The sequence below is a fragment of the Sus scrofa genome, chromosome 1 (genome assembly GCF_000003025.6).
Source record: "Sus scrofa isolate TJ Tabasco breed Duroc chromosome 1, Sscrofa11.1, whole genome shotgun sequence".
NCBI lineage: Eukaryota > Metazoa > Chordata > Mammalia > Artiodactyla > Suidae > Sus > Sus scrofa.
In genome coordinates, this window is record NC_010443.5 from 171,306,194 (window position 1) to 171,322,272 (window position 16,079).

The window sequence follows — 16,079 nt, forward strand, 5'->3', positions numbered from 1 at the left end:
AATCACACTGAAAGAAGGATGCAAATGGAGAAGATGAAAGGTATCTAGCCAGGTTATCTGTTGGTTGGTAAACAGAAGGGAGAGTTGCTACTAATATTTTATCTGAGTGGGACTTCATGAAATGAGTACAGCTGAAATAACTTGGCAAGTGTAATAAAACCTAGCACCTGATTCTGATTTTACCATGTTAAAATCAACTTTCACATTTTAACCATTTGTAAAGGCACTTTTAAGAGACTCACAGTTAGCTAGTTATTTATTTATTGATGATTTATTGAATGATTTTTTAATTGCAGATTGCATTATTTTGTTTTTGTTTTGTCTTTTGTGTTTTTAGGGCCGCATCCGTGGCATATGGAGATTCCCAGGCTAGAGGTCTAATCAGAGCTATTGCTGCCGGCCTACACCAGAGCCCCAGAATGCCAGATCTGAGCCGCATCTGCAGCCTACACCACTGCTCATGGAAACACCAGATCCTTAACCCACTGAGCGAGGCCAGGGATCGAACCCACAACTTCATGGTTCCTAGGCGGATTCGGATTCATTTCTGCTGCGCCACGTCGGAACTCTGCTATTTATTTCTATAGTCTGTTTTTAAGATGTCTCTTGTGACCAGTAAATGCAATACTGATTTGTGAAGCTGTTTTAAAATATGTGTTTATTAGATGTCATCTTTGGTCTAAACAGCAATTAAATTGAGTTGAGCAAATAGTTAATGATCAAGCTGCCATGATTTTATGGGCCTCCATTTACTGCAGAAACCGAATTTAAATAAATTTTGGGAGATGCTGAATTCATTTATAGAAATGTAAAATTAGACTTCAGAAGTCTGTCTCTATTTTACTAGTTTGAACTTTTACTGTAATAGAAATTTATATTTCTTAAAATAATTGCTTTTTGTATATGAAAAAGGAATTTTAGTGAATAATTTCTTAAATCAGAAAATAGTAACTTTCTGCAATAAAAATGTCATCATAAGTAATCAGACATGGGTTTAAATGCAGTCATATTAACATATATAATTTTGATACCCAAACCTTATCAATCTGTAACTTCAAAACAGAATTTCACTGACTTTCAGGTCAAAGCTATCATTCCATTTAGCAGCTGAAAAATCCAGTCTTTTTTCCAGATACATATACTTTTTGAAAAATATTTAGGAAATCTCTGGGACAGTGTTTCTCAAATTCAGTGTGCATCTACATCACCCAAAGAGCTAAGTTGCTGATCCATCCTCAGAGTTTCAGTTTGATAAATCTGGATGAAGTCTCAAGAATTCTCATTTCTTGAGCACAAGTTCCAAGTTGATGCTCATTCTCCTCTTTCAGGACCCACACTTTGAAAACCATTACCTTAAGCAATGCATCTAAATTCTATGACCTATTTTGTCTCTTCATCATTACGTTAGCATACCAGCTGACTATATAATATTCTAAATTCAGTTCCTTTCTTATTTGCTTCCCAGAAAGAGGGCACTTCAATCTCCAACTGTTTTCCCTGGGCTGATGTTGCTTTAGTTAGTACCACTTTGTCCTACTTATTACTCTATTTTCTTTATGTTCCTCAACACAGCCAAGGTCCTCTCCAAACCCACTTTAAACCCAAAGCTTCATTGACAAGGGAAAATGCCTTCCTATTTAATTCATTGTTTACTTGACAGTCAGGGACTAATTAAATTCCCCATGGATAAATTCTCTCTCTCTTGTGTGTGTGTTTAAGTGCACTAAGGTTCAGGTGTTCTACACACACACACACACACACACACACCCCTTTTGAAGTTACTCTTTCCCCAGTGGCACTGCTGGATCTCAGTCTCTCCATGCTTCTTGCCATCCAACACCAACACAGATTTTCTTTTTCTTTTCAGACATAGCCTCGACATCAATCATTGTCCACCTGAGTTCTTTTGCAAGAAGTAACTTGTCCTCATGTAAATCATCTGAGGCCAATAGATACAGTACATTAGAAGGAATCAGCCACCAAATTCATATTACCAGTTGCCACTTTACCCTAGTGCTGCCACTGTTGCATTTTAAAATAATCACTGTCATTTCTAGCAGTTTCACAAAAATCATGACTTGTTCAAAATACAATTTATTGCAGAAAGGCAAACTAGTAAAACATTGTATTTCAGAGTCTATTTTATAGGTGAGAGTCTTAAGTGTAAGAGAAAGTGAAATTAATAAAGTGAAATATTGCTAACATATTTTTCCCAGGTTATAATGCATCCTACCGCCAAAGTTACTTGGTTGTGATTGTGATGATGATGTAAACAATCACTCTAGTTCTGAATAGTGTGAGATGGACTGATGCTAAATTTAGAGAATTGGTAGGCACTTTAGTAGACTGCAATATTTATGCCCTCCAAGTGATCAACAGGTTCAGTGTAAACCCATGCATGTGTGGTCGATTAATTCTTAAAGGAGCTAAGAATATACAATAGAGAAAAGGATAGTTTCTTCAATAAATGCTACTAAGAAACCTGGACAGCCATTTGCAAAAGAATTAAATCTGGCCACTATCAGCACAGCAAAAAAAGTACAAAAAATGTACTTCAGGAATAAAGGAAATTAACCATAAATTAGGTCTGAGGTTGAGAAGAAATGATAATTAAAACATATTTTACAAATGTGCATGCAAATACAAATAAATATTAAGTTATAAAGCAATAATAAGATGTCTAATTTTTGGGCTTTAAAAAAAAACACCTAAAAAATAGATAGAATTAAAATGATAGCCAACCATAACCATAGCCTACATTAGAAGATGAGTATTAGATTTAATGTGTTTTAAGGTGCTGTTTTGGAGAGGAGTGTTATGATAGTAATTAAATATAAAATCTATTTATCATTATTAGAAATTGTGTTTGGCTTCCTGTAACAGAAATCCAAAAATGACTGCCTTAAACAGTTTAGGAATGTATTTTCTATCATATAAAATAAGAGAAAAGGCAGGCAGTCTACAGCAGAGAGGACTGCTCCATATTGCTTTAGATATCCAGACTCTCTGCCCTATGTTTTGCATTGGGTTGGAAATCAGTTACTGTACTTCTCCCGTGGTGGCCAATTTCTCCCATTGCCAGGCACCAAGACAAAGACATAGGTAGTAAGAATGTGTCAAAGGCGAATGGTCTCACGGATAACTCAGAAAGCTTTCACAGAAAGCCCAAACCAAAATTTCCACCTATATTATACTGGCTGTATACTTAATCACGTTTGCTGAAACTTCATAGGAAATTGAAGAGTAGAGCTTTCAAACACCCCCCAACTAGATGAAGTTACTTTTAGAAACAGAGATTGAAAAAAAAAAAATATATTGGTTAGAAATTAGCAGTCTTGGAGTTCCCGTCGTGGCTCAGTGGTTAAGGAATCCAACTAGGAACCATGAGGTTGCGGGTTCGGTCCCTGCCCTTGCTCAGTGGGTTAACGATCCAGCGTTGCCATGAGCTGTGGTGTAGGTTGCAGACGCGGCTTGGATCCAGCGTTGCTGTGGCTCTGGCGTAGGCCGGGAGCTACAGCTCCAATTTGACCCCTAGCCTAGGAACCTCCATATGCCGCGGGAGCGGCCCAATAAATAGCAAAAAGACAAAAAAAAAAAAAAAGAAATTAGCAGTCTTTGTGTCTGGCAAATATAGTAAACTATCTAGACCTGTCATGAAGATATAAACTAGAATTGACAACTTCCAAATCAGTAGAGAGATGGAAAGTTACCATTTGTTGAAAACTCCATGTTTTCCTCAATGAAATATTGGAAGCTTTGTCAAAAAATCAATTAACCATAAATGTAAGGGTTTGTTTCTGGAATATCAATTCTGTTCTATAGATTCATATATTTATATTTATATAATACTTGTATATTTAGGCCAGCACCACACAGTCTTGATTTCCATAGCTTAGTAGAAAGCTTGAAATAAAAGAATATAAATCATCCAACTTCTTTTTTTTTCCCAAGATTGTTTTGACTTTTCTGGGTCCTTTATCTCCCATATATATTTTAGTATTGGACTGTTAATTTTGGTAAAGATATCTGCAATGATTTTGAGAGGAATTGCATTGAATTATTTTGGGGAGAATTGCCATCTTAATAATATTGTCTTCCAATCCATGAAAATGGATTCTCCTTTCCTTTAGATCTGCCCCCTGCCCCACTCCTCAACAATGTTTTTAGTTTTCAGTGTAAAAATTGTCACTTCTTTTGTGGTATATTTTCTTGTATACTGAAACCTTGCTAGGCTTGTTTATTAGTCTTAGTGTGTGCATGCACCTGTGTGTACATTCCTTTGATATCCTGCATAATCATAACATCCATGAATAAATACATGTTTATTATGTACATTTTATATATATATATTATGTACATTTTATATATATATATATATATGGATATGTATTGCACTGGTAGAATCTCCAGTACAATACAGAATTAGAAGTAAAATTTGACATATTGCCTTATTCTCAGGGAGAAAATTTATTATTTCATGGTTGACTGGGATGTGGCATGTAGGATTTTTGTTGATTTTTTTATAGGTTGAAGGGTTTTTTTTGTTCCTAGTTTGTTGAGATCATTGCCCCTCCCCCCATTAAAAAATTAAGTATATGTATAGTTCTGCTTTTCTGACTCTATTCTCACTGATATAAGCAGATGACTCTTTTTTACTTTTTTGTCTTTAAGAATGAGTAAAACTTTCCAAGAACCACCCTAACCAGCGTACTTTTCCTAGTAATGTCTCAGGATATTATTTACAATTCCTCAAAATCCACTCTGTGGAATAGGATAAGTTTGGTCTGAACACAGTTTTCTGGAGTAAAGATGAATTCCTATTACCAGAGTGACTCTGAGATCCAGGAGTCGCCTCTTAAACATTCTGTCTGTCTGCTTATTTGCCGTCCTTATTTTTGGTTTTAGCCTAAGTCTAGCTTCATTTTGCAATTAAAAGATCATTGCCAGTGACAATTATGGCTCATGCTTCCTTTTTCTTATTTAATTTGTAAGAAAGGGGAAAAGGAAAAACAAGGAAAGAGAAATTGAGTTAATATCTCTTTAATAAATAGCTTTGCTACCTAAACTATTACAGAAGCGGATTCAACTTGCCTGGAGCACATCAAGCCAAATGCTGAGAAACTGGGGTTTGTAGCCAAAAGAGTATATTGCAAGTAGGCCAAGGGCAGAGATGGAAGAAAAATCTGAAATCCACCTCTCCATAGGCAGGGAGCTGGGGTATTGGTGGGATAATGAATAAAAAAGGATGGTTTGAGGCATGGGGAGCATGGGGAAAGGTGACTAGAAAAACATGTGATTCAATCATCCGGCGCAGGCATTAACTGAGCTGCAGGCCTCTGAAAGTTCAAAAGGTCACCAAACAGGACCCTCGCACATGCTCAGTTGAAGGGTCAGTGGTCCTATGCAGTCTTGACCAGCTTAACTCATACTAGACACAGCTGACTCTCAGCTCAGCTTAACTAAACTCAGATGATTTCTTGTTCCTGGAAAACAACTCAGGCAAACATCTCATCATTTAAGTTCTGTGCTGCTTGGAGGACACGCAAGTCTTAAAGCGACCTTGACTAGTGAAGGCAAGTGAAATGGATTTTGACTAATCGTTACTCCCAGTTTCAAAACTATTTTAAATGGATTGTTATTTTCAAACATTAATCTTGACACTCACTTGAATATAGAAATAATTGGGCGCAGTGGAAACAAATCTTGTTAGTATCGATGAGGATGCATGTTTGATCCCTGGGCTTGCTCAGTGTTTCAGGGATCTGGCATTGCCATGAGCTGTGGTGTAATAGGTCAGAGACCACTCGGATCGGCATTGCTGTGGCTATAGCATAGGCCAGTAGCTGTAGCTCCGATTCAACCCCTAGCCTGGGAACTTCCATATACCTCAGGTGTGACCCTAAAAAGCCAAAAAAATACAAAAATTTAAAAAAATAATTGGGTGGGATAAAGGGCCGGAAATCTAGGGTGTTCCTGATGTTATGTCTTTCCAGTAAAGTATGAGGTAAAATTGTGGAGAATTAAGGCTGCATACATGGAGGAAGGGAGAGGAAACTGAGTAAAGCTATGGCTTGGAGATAGATATTTTGATAAGTAAAAGAAAGAATGAACCTGCTAAATTGTTGTCAAGTTCTTTGAAAATGTTCTAATATCCTGATAGAAGTTTTCAAACTAATATCCACAATTTCATTGATTTTAAGGGAATATTCTGACCTAGAATTTTTATTCATTTCAGTTTTAGGATCAATAGTACAGACTGCTTGTTGAAAATAGTTGCTATGAGTAATGTGGTGTTGAACATGATAAAGTTCCTCAAACTGCTAGATTCTATCAAGTTTTGTGCCCTAAGGCTAAGGGCCAAAACCTTAAATTATTTTCAGAATTTGATCAGCATCAGTATAGGGCAGGAAGTACTGATGTGATGTGACCTCGGTGTTCTTGTCCTTTTAAAGAACTGTAATTGCCACAGAAACTTCTGCTTGTAGTAGAATTGGAAGTACATACAGTGATCTGAACTAGAGGGAATGGTAAATGCTGCAGTAAAAAACTGAAATTATAGTGGGAGTTAACAACGGACACTTTAAATCAGAGATTAAATATGGCACATTTTTTTAAAAATTAAGCATTCTTTCTATGTAGGAATTGAGAAGAAATTAATCTTTGAAAGGCCCAAGAATCTGCGTCACCTTGACCATCTGTGTGCTGCTTCCTTCAATCAAGGGTGAGGAAATATTTCTTGTCAGAATTTCAAATTCTGTTCCCTAGTCACTTAGCAACATTTTGGATTTTTATCATAATTGAGCATGAGCCAGCCAGATTTGTTAGATTGTTGAAATAGTTTGAAGACTGGTTATGGATAAGATGTCAGTTGGCTAGGGATCATTTCAGTTTCAGTAGGTTTGCCAAAAGTAGAATTTTGACATTCATAAGGAAAATCATTTATAATCTTTTTTTTAAGACCTCACATTTGTGAATTACCACTTAAGCACAGATACAGTTTGTGAAATCATGTTAAATGAAAAACTGTGCTGTTATCTGATTGTGTGAATGCTTTAAGAGACTATCTGAATGGAAGATTGAGATTTTTCTTTTTCTTTTTTTGTTTTGAATTGAGATTAACATGACTATAGAAAAGGTGTATCTCAAATATTCCACACTGCAATGATATAGGAATCAGCATGTGTTTTGCTGCATTTAGCCATGTTAATCCCCTTTCATAGACATTTTGCTATAAAATAAGGTGAATTTCCTCACTGTTGAACTCTCGTTCCTACTTATATCCCTTCCTTTCTGAGACGTCCACTCCCCACCCCAAATGCATGTCACTCTGGAAGAAACACTAATGCTATCTCTCTTCTCTCTCCTACTTTCACAAATACAGAGAGCTCTGAAATGGTCCCATGTTTCCTGGGACTGTATCACTTCAAAGGACAAGGTGGTTGCATTTTAAAATTTTGCTTTAGTTCTGTCACTATTATTAGGAAACTATTGCAATGGGGGTAAAACTTCATAAACAGTTTTTACTGAGTTAATATATCTTATAATTTTAAATGTCATAGATCTGGATTCTTTGAGAATTTGCTATTCTTTATTCAAAAAAATTTTCTTCACCTTATATTCAAAATATTATTGTGTTTTCTTTTTAGTCTTTGAAAATAGTATTTTTATTTTCATGAGTTACTGCCTGCACAAAAATTAAAAGAGGATACGGAAACCAGATTGAAAGTTGGATAATGGAAAGTAGACCAGTCTTCCTCTTTAGCTATGGGCCTCTATCCCTTATTAGCCTAATTATATATATATTTCACAGTTTTAGCAATATTAAACATCATTACATGTCATGGACTTTTGGAATAGTTTTCAAATTTCTAAATCCACCAATTCTTTAACTAAGTTTTCTTAAAGGTTTTTAGAGCCCCCAATACACATACTAATCTCTTCAACATTGTCAGCCGTAAAAATGAGACTCTTTAAATTCAAGGTTTTAGAACTCATCCTCACGCCTATTTCAATTTTTATTTAATTTGATCTAGACTTTAGAAACATATTACTCTATTACCATCTTTAGTCCTAAGGAAAACAACATGATAAAATGGAAAAAAATTATAATTTCTAGTTATGTGTATTTTAAATCATAGAGTCTTTACTTTTTAATTGCCTTTAAATATTACTTAGTTTGTCTTTTCCCTGTAAAATGTAGATAATGAAGCTTAAAAGTTACATATAGGATTAAATGAGATTTTTTGATTTATGGATGGTGTATTTTTTTGTCTGCTCATTCTAGGAAAGATGTCAGGTGGCTTATAATTCTATATAAAGTGTCTAGATAAATTAGAGTGAAAAGAAGAGTGAAAAACCAGGTTGCAGGGGAGTGGAGCTGGGATACTTTAAACATCACTAGGTACCATGATCCTTTAGCTTGGAACAGATGAAAGCATGGTATGATAATGACATCATGAATAAACAATCTTAATCATGTCTTTATAATTGACCCAATTAAAAATCTCATTTGATTATTTCTTACAAAAATCTTCAGTAGTAGCAGATGTCATCATTTAAAAGAATAGTTAGAGAACTCATTTTTCAAGGGACAAAAAAAATGCAGTTTGTATCTTGTACAAGTTTTTACTTTCTATAGGGAAAAGAAAGAAGGAATATTTTCTCTGTCCTTTTGGACACTCAATTCTCTGTGCATTTTTTCTTTTACATTTATATAAGTACATATTTATTTATTTATTCTTTTGTTTTGTTTTTGTTTTTAAATAATGATTTTTATTTTTTTCCATTATAGCTGGTTTACAGTGTTCTGTCAGTTTTCTGCTGTACAACATGGTGACCCAGTTACACATACATGTATAAATTCTTTTTTCTCACATTATCATGCTTCATCATAAGTGACCAGACATAATTCCCAGTGCTACACAGCAGAATCTCATTGCTAATCCATTCCAAAGGCAATAGTCTACATTTATTAACCCCAAACACCCCATCCATCCCACTCCCTCCCTCTACCCCTTGGCAACCACAAGTCTATTCTCCAAGTCCATGAGTTTCTTTTCTGTGGAAGGGTTCATTTGTGCCATATATTAGATTCCAGATATAAGTGATATCATATGGTATTTGTCTTTTTCTTTATGACTTACTTCATTCAGTATGAGAGTCTCTAGTTGCGTTCATGTTGCTGCAAATGGCATTATTTTGTTCTTTTTTATGGCTGGGTAGTATTCCGTTGTGTATATATGCCACGTATTCTTAATCCAATCATCTGTTGATGGACATTTGGGTTGTTTCCATGTCTTTGCTGTTGTGAATAGTGCTGCAGTGAACATGCAGGTGCATGTGTCTTTTTCAAGAAAAGTTTTGTCCGGTTATATGCCTAGGAGTGGGATTTCTGGGTCATATGGTAGTTCTAGTTTTCTAAGGTACCTCCATAGTGTTCTCCATAATGGTTGTACCAGCTTACATTCCTACCAAAAGCGCAAGAGGTTTCCCTTTTCTCCACACCCCCTCCGGCATGGACTTATTAATGATCTCCATATATTTCCTTCTGTGTCATCCCTTCTCTAAGGCAAAGTTTCATTCAGCTATTGTATCCAGCTTAAAGCCCATGATCTTTAGTAGATGTGTAATCTTTTCTCTTAAGTCTGATATAGTTAGTCTTAATTTTTAAAAGAAAAGGCATTTGCTCTTAGCATGCTCAGTATAAAATGATGACATGGACCAGGGGGTAGCAAACTTTCTTTGTAAAGGACAAGATGGTATGCATTTTCAGCTTTGCATACCATACTGTCTCTGTTACAAATTTTCAGCTGTCAGTGAAGGGTGAAAACAACCAAATATAAAAACAGATGGCCATGGCTGTGTTCCAATAAAATTTTACTTACACAAACAGGAAAACTGGATTTGGCCTGTGGGTCATTGTTTTCTCGCCCCAGCATATGCATAAAATAAGCATGAACTTCTCATTTGGAGAAAAGGAGAATGATAGATACATAGCAATTCTAAGTCTAGAGCAATAATCAAATTTTACTGTCTGTAAATTATAAAGTAAAAGTTCTTTGGCTAGATCACCTGGTAGTCCTTAATGCTCTGGGGAGCTCTTCTTTGACTGTCTTCTTCTTTGGTCATATCTCAAGTGAACGTTGTCAAGAATGTTCTTTTTAGGGACTACACAATATCATAGCCAGCATCCTGGTGATACAGCTGGTATGTGTGTGTATGAATTATGGAAAGAGGGATGGAAAGGTGTTGCTCTTGGAGTTGAACAATTACTATCTTTTGCAAGTCTAGATTGGTTCTCTGTCAAAGTAATTATCTGAAAACTTAGGTTTCAGACTATATGTAAATGAGCAAAGCTAGAGATGTTGCCTAGATAGCGTTCAAGTCTGAAAACTGTGATCTTTTTAAACTGATTGTACTCCATCCACTCTCCTCCATTCTAGCCTCTCCTCTAATCCAAAATTGTAGCAACTATTTGGACGTCATCTGGTAAAAAAAAAAAAAAAAAAAAAAAAGGCTTGGGTGATATGGCACCATGTTATTCCCATCTTTGACTCCTTGCTTGTATCTTTAGCTGCCAAGTTAACTGTTTTATTCTTCTCGGGCTACCACTAAGAAATCCTCTATCACAGAGTTCCCGCCATGGCTCAGCAGAAACAAATCTGACTAGCAACCATCAGGACGCAGGTTTGATCCTTTGCCTCACTCCGTGGGTTAAGGATCTGGTGTTGCCATGAGCTCTGGTGTAGGTTGCAGACGTGGCTCGGATCTGGCGTTGCTGTGGCTGTGGCGTAGGCTAGAGGCTAGGGCTCCAATTTGACCCCTAGCCTGGGAACATCCATATACTGCAGGTGTAGCCCTAAAAAGAAAAAAAAAAAGAAAAAAGAAATCCTCTATCACATAGGCACACTGAGGGCCATGGGAATAGAGCCTGCAGTGTGGATCCTGGCCAGAGTGATGTTTTCACTTAAAAATCAGGGGTTTTGTTTTGTTTTGCTTTGTGGTTGTATACAATAATAATAATAATAATACTGTCACAGTATTACATTCTTGGTGGGTGTGGCTGGATCTAGGATGTATTTTAAAATACCAAAAGACAGATATATAACATATGGTTTATATAATATAATCATTATTTCTATTAACTAAGATTTTCTGACTGTTAGCTTAAAAGCATATTCACTAACAGATACTGGTTAAGAGTTGTTCTGTGTTATTAGTTGCACAGATGTGTTTTCTTGAACAAACAGTCAGCTGAAAGTAGGTTAACATCATTGTTTTTTGTTTGTTTGTTTTTAAGGGCTGCACCTATGGTATCTGGAAGTTCTTGGCTAAGGGTCAAATCAGAGCTGCAGCTGCCAGCCTACACACCACAGCTACCAGCAATGCCAGATTGGAGCCACATTTGTGACTTATACCACAACTTGTAGCAATGTTGGATCCTTTTACCCACTGAGGTAAAAGGGATTGAACTCACATCCTCATGGACACTGTGTTGGGTTCTTAACTTGCTGAGCCACAATGGGAACTCCTCTTCTGCTTTTAATAGAAAAAAAGATGCCTTGCTACTATAGGTATTGGAATAGAATGTGTTTCTTCTTTTGGCCTTAGGTGAGCTTAGTATCAGAAAGAGTCTTGATTCTACTTAGATAATTGCTTTATTTTCTTTTGTTCCAGTTTATAAAAGAATGAGCAATTGATACTCTAAAGTTCCTTTTGCAACACAAGATGGCTATAAGTTTTTAAGTTCATGGTAATCCAATACCATCTCAACCTAAAAAAATCTGCATAAAGTATGCATGTAGAGAGAATGTCAATTTGGGCAATATTATTTTACAACAATTCTGGGTGTACTTTTGAGTAATACATACAAAGCAATGAGCTGTTTTATTAGAATGTAGTATTTATAAATTAATGACATATTTTAAAATATGTAGTAAGATTTATTTTGGTTTAGGAATAGTTGATCTATAGCCCTTTGTACCAATTGTTAGAAAATAAGTTGTTAGTTTTCTTTTCAGATTGCATCTACTTATAGAAACAGAATTCTTTATTATTACTCAAAAGTTAGCCAGACTTTGGGGTTAAGGACACAGTCCTCCAGACTGCCAAAGTCTACCCAAGATAGAAGTTCAGGAATTTCCTGAAACAACCCTCAGTTTCAATAATTTTCTAGAAGGTCTCACAGAACTCTGAAAATTATTGTACTCATGGAAAAGGATACATTAAAATCAGTTAAGGGAAGAGATGCATAGACATCTTTATCATCAGGATGGATTCCCATCAGTATTTGTAAGTGATAATAAATACAGAGTCAAGAAGCTGACTCTCACTGAGCTTCAGTGTCCAAAGTTTTTATAGAGGCTTCATTTCTGAGGAAGGCTTGACTGAGTAACTGCCCACATGGTTGAACTCAGTCTCTAGCCTCCTCAATCCCCAGAGGTGAGATGATGTCACAAAACCCAGATCAGCCATCCAATAGCATATGGTTGGTCACTCTGGCACGACCAGCTTCTATCCTAAGACTGTCACATGGGGCTAGCCTAGTCATCACAGCAGCATAAAATATCATGTATGATGTGAGGAGCCCACCATGGGGGGAAAAAAAAAAAGACACTCCTATTACTGGGGAAATTCCAAACATTTAGAGGTTACCTCTTAGGATTCAGGGGAAAAGCTTGACTTTACTGCTATACAGTTATCAGTATGTAATTACCTGCGTGTTAATGACTATAGATTGATCAGTTACCTATAACAGAAGAGCATTATACAAATTATGCAAAAGATGGTTAATAAATATTTTTTAAGGAAAAATAAAAACCTGTTTATACCTCTTGAAATTTCCATCTGTTCAATCTAAGAAATATTCCTATCAGGGAGTTCCTGTTGTGGCTCAGTGGTTAACGAATCTGACTAGCTACCATGAGGTTTCGGGTTCGATCCCTGGCCTTGCTCAGTGGGTTAAGGATCCGACATTGCCATGAGCTGTGATATAGGTTGCAGACGCTGCTCGGATCCTGCATTGCTGCGGCTCTGGCATAGGCCGGTAGCTACAGCTCCAATTGGCCCCCTAGCCTGGGAACCTCCATATGCCGCAGGAGCGGCCCAAGAAATGGTAAAAAGATAAATAAATAAATAAATAATAAAATAAAATAAAACTTGAAAAAAAAAAAGAAATATTCCTCTCAAATCTGAATCTGCGCTATAGTATATGCTGCAGTTTCTGAGTGTTAACAATAACCATGGCCTTTTTTGAGCTTGGGCGGATTAGGCAATAAATGTTATTTCTAGCCACATAGACAAGGGCTAGAAAAGGTCAATACGGAAGATCAAAATTGTTGTTCCTGGGGGAGTTCATAGGAAAATATAACCAGTAATCTTTGGAAAAACAATAACTAAAGCTATCCTGCTCTTCAGTCATAGTATTCAACTAGTAATTCCAGGTTACCCGCTGACCAGGAAAATGGCTGGTTTTCTATTTGATTGGAATATTCAGAAAAGAAGCATGTCAGTGCTTTATGAGGAGGAGAGGGTCACCATTTTGGATTTGGTCCAGTTTGTGGGAGATATGTGTGAAAACCATGACATCAATAAGTCAGAGCTTGCTTGCCTTTCTCAGGATACTTTAATGGGTTTAAGCTTTTAAAGAAACCGAATGCTAAATTTATTAGTAGCCCAAGCTCAAACTGTTCTTTGAAAACTACAATTGAATGGTTTCTAAACGTAGGGTAAGAGACCCTTTCTGGAATCAGTGGAGATCTGCACCTCCGTGGTTTCATTTACCAGATTTGTGCTTTGACTAGCTGATGTTTCAGCATCTGTACTCTGTGCCAAGACTAATTGCCTAGCTCAAGTTCCCAGTTCCCATGAATGTTCTTCTTCAAAGAGAATTTATAAATACACTTCAAATTTAATATATGAAGCTAGAAAGTATTTCAAATATCCCAAAACTTAGAAGCAGTTACACTTATTAGAGATTATAAAGACACCAACATTTTGCAACATTTATTTAAAATCTTTTTTCTATTAAAGATAAAATTAATACCCACATAAACATCTTTTTTCCCTTTCTTTCTCACAAAATGTAAAACTATTGTGATTTGGTAATACCATTCCTGTGTGTATTTTTACATTTTACTAAAACTAAATTTGGTCACCCCTCATTATACATGGTGTGAGTATTTGCAAATTTGTCTACACACTAAAGTGTACTTTAATGCCAAAATCAATACTCAAGTCACTTTCTTGGTTACTTACTGACTTGCACAGAGGCACAAACATTTTGAATTGCCTGATGCACTTTGTTCAACTCAGGTTGAACAGGGTGACACTCTGCCATACTGTAAACAAGTGTCATTTTAGTAGTTTGTGATACTTTTTAAAAAAAAGTTTGTTTTTTTCATTTCTGGAAGTGTGCCATTTAAAATAGCTCCCAGCATAGTACTGAGTTGCTGTCCAGTGTTACCAAGTGCAAGAAGACCATTATGTGGCTTATAGAAAAAATATGTATGTTTGATAGCTTTCACAGGCATGGGTTATAGTCCTGTGGACCATAAACCCAGAGTCAAAAATATGGTATATCAAGAAAAGGAAAGAGGAAATTTGCTGATTATACATGAGACCACTTTGGAAATTTCTTAGGTAACATCTACTGTGTGTTATGAAGCCACAGAAAAGGTAGAAACGTGGCTAAATTTATGGATTCATGAGATGGCAACCAGTTTTTAAAAAGCAGAGTGGACAGCATTGTTGCAAGGCTGAAAGCTAAAGAAATTTATGATCACATTACTCAGAGTCAGAAAAATGATAAGTCCTTGTTGACTAGTGCTGGCTGGCTCCCATGTTTCAAAAGGCAATACAGCATAAAGAATGTTAAACTGGGAGGTAAGGCAATTTCTGCAGAACAAATAGTACTTCTGTGAACATCATTTTACATAGTTCCTTATACACACGATTGGGAGTTTTTCTACAATAAACATAAATGGACTTTCCAGGCCAAAGTGTACATCTTCCACTTAAGAAGTTATATTAATCACTCATTTCCATCATAATGATGTGTAACAAATCACTGCAGAATTCAGTGCCATAAGGACAGCAGACATGTATTTTTTCACTCATGTGTCTGCAAACTGGGTGCTCTTTAGTTGATCTAGGTTATATTTGCCAGGGCTTTGCCCTGAGCTGAGTGTTGAGTCAAAGTCCTCCCCACATTTCTTTTTTTTCCTTGGATCAACAGCTACCTTATACATATTCTCGTTGTAATACAAGGAAAGACCTTAGAGATCAAGCGTATTCGTTGGTTTTTTTTTCTTTCTTCTTTTGCATTTTATACTTTATTATCTCATGTCATCTTTACAATGTCACTCATATATGTACTGCGGTTGAACGTGAGTTGTCTAGAGCCACCTAACAAAACAAGGATTTGAACCCAAGGCCTTTCAGTTACCAAACTGTAGTCTTTTCCTACTGCACTAGATGACAGCCTATACTAGTTAGCAGCAGGATTTGGGGATAAAAACAATACCTTCAAAATTTTTAAAAATTTTATCTTATTCTCAAAAAGGTTACAAAGCTCTGTAGAGGATAACAAAATTGCAAATAATTATGACAACAGCAAGTGGAAAATGAAGTTAACATTCATTTTTAACACATTACGGAATCTGCAATTCTTCTGAATGTGGAAGGTAATATAGCTACTTAATCCTACTCATTTCCCTTTAACAGATTATTAAACATATTTGAAGTCTCTGCTCACATGACACTTGCTAGCCTCTCACTGACAATAGCAAATCACTGGACAAGCCCAATAGCAAGGTCATGGTGAAACATGCTCCTTTTGTAAAGGTTGGAAAGGAAGGAGGAGTAAATATTTGCTGAACAATAATCTAATTTATCACTTCAGTCCCATGTTTCTATTCAAATGAATGTGAATAATATCAATCTACATTCTCAATATATAATTAATAATAGCAAGACATGCAAATTCGTTTTGCCTGTGTCTGTGCCGATAATAAATATCAGCAGTATTTTAATTTTCACTCATATTTTGTTATTAGATGATACCACATTATTTCAGTTTG

At 36.0% G+C, this 16,079-nt stretch overlaps 1 long non-coding RNA gene across 1 annotated transcript in view; it reads left to right on the forward strand.

The window, feature by feature from the left end:
• Positions 5,874-16,079, forward strand: part of LOC110262063 — a 128,483-nt gene continuing 118,277 nt past the window's right edge. Inside the window, exon 1 of the long non-coding RNA XR_002346585.1 lies at positions 5,874-6,721. This is a non-coding gene — a long non-coding RNA (uncharacterized LOC110262063). The remainder of the gene's footprint in view (positions 6,722-16,079) is intronic.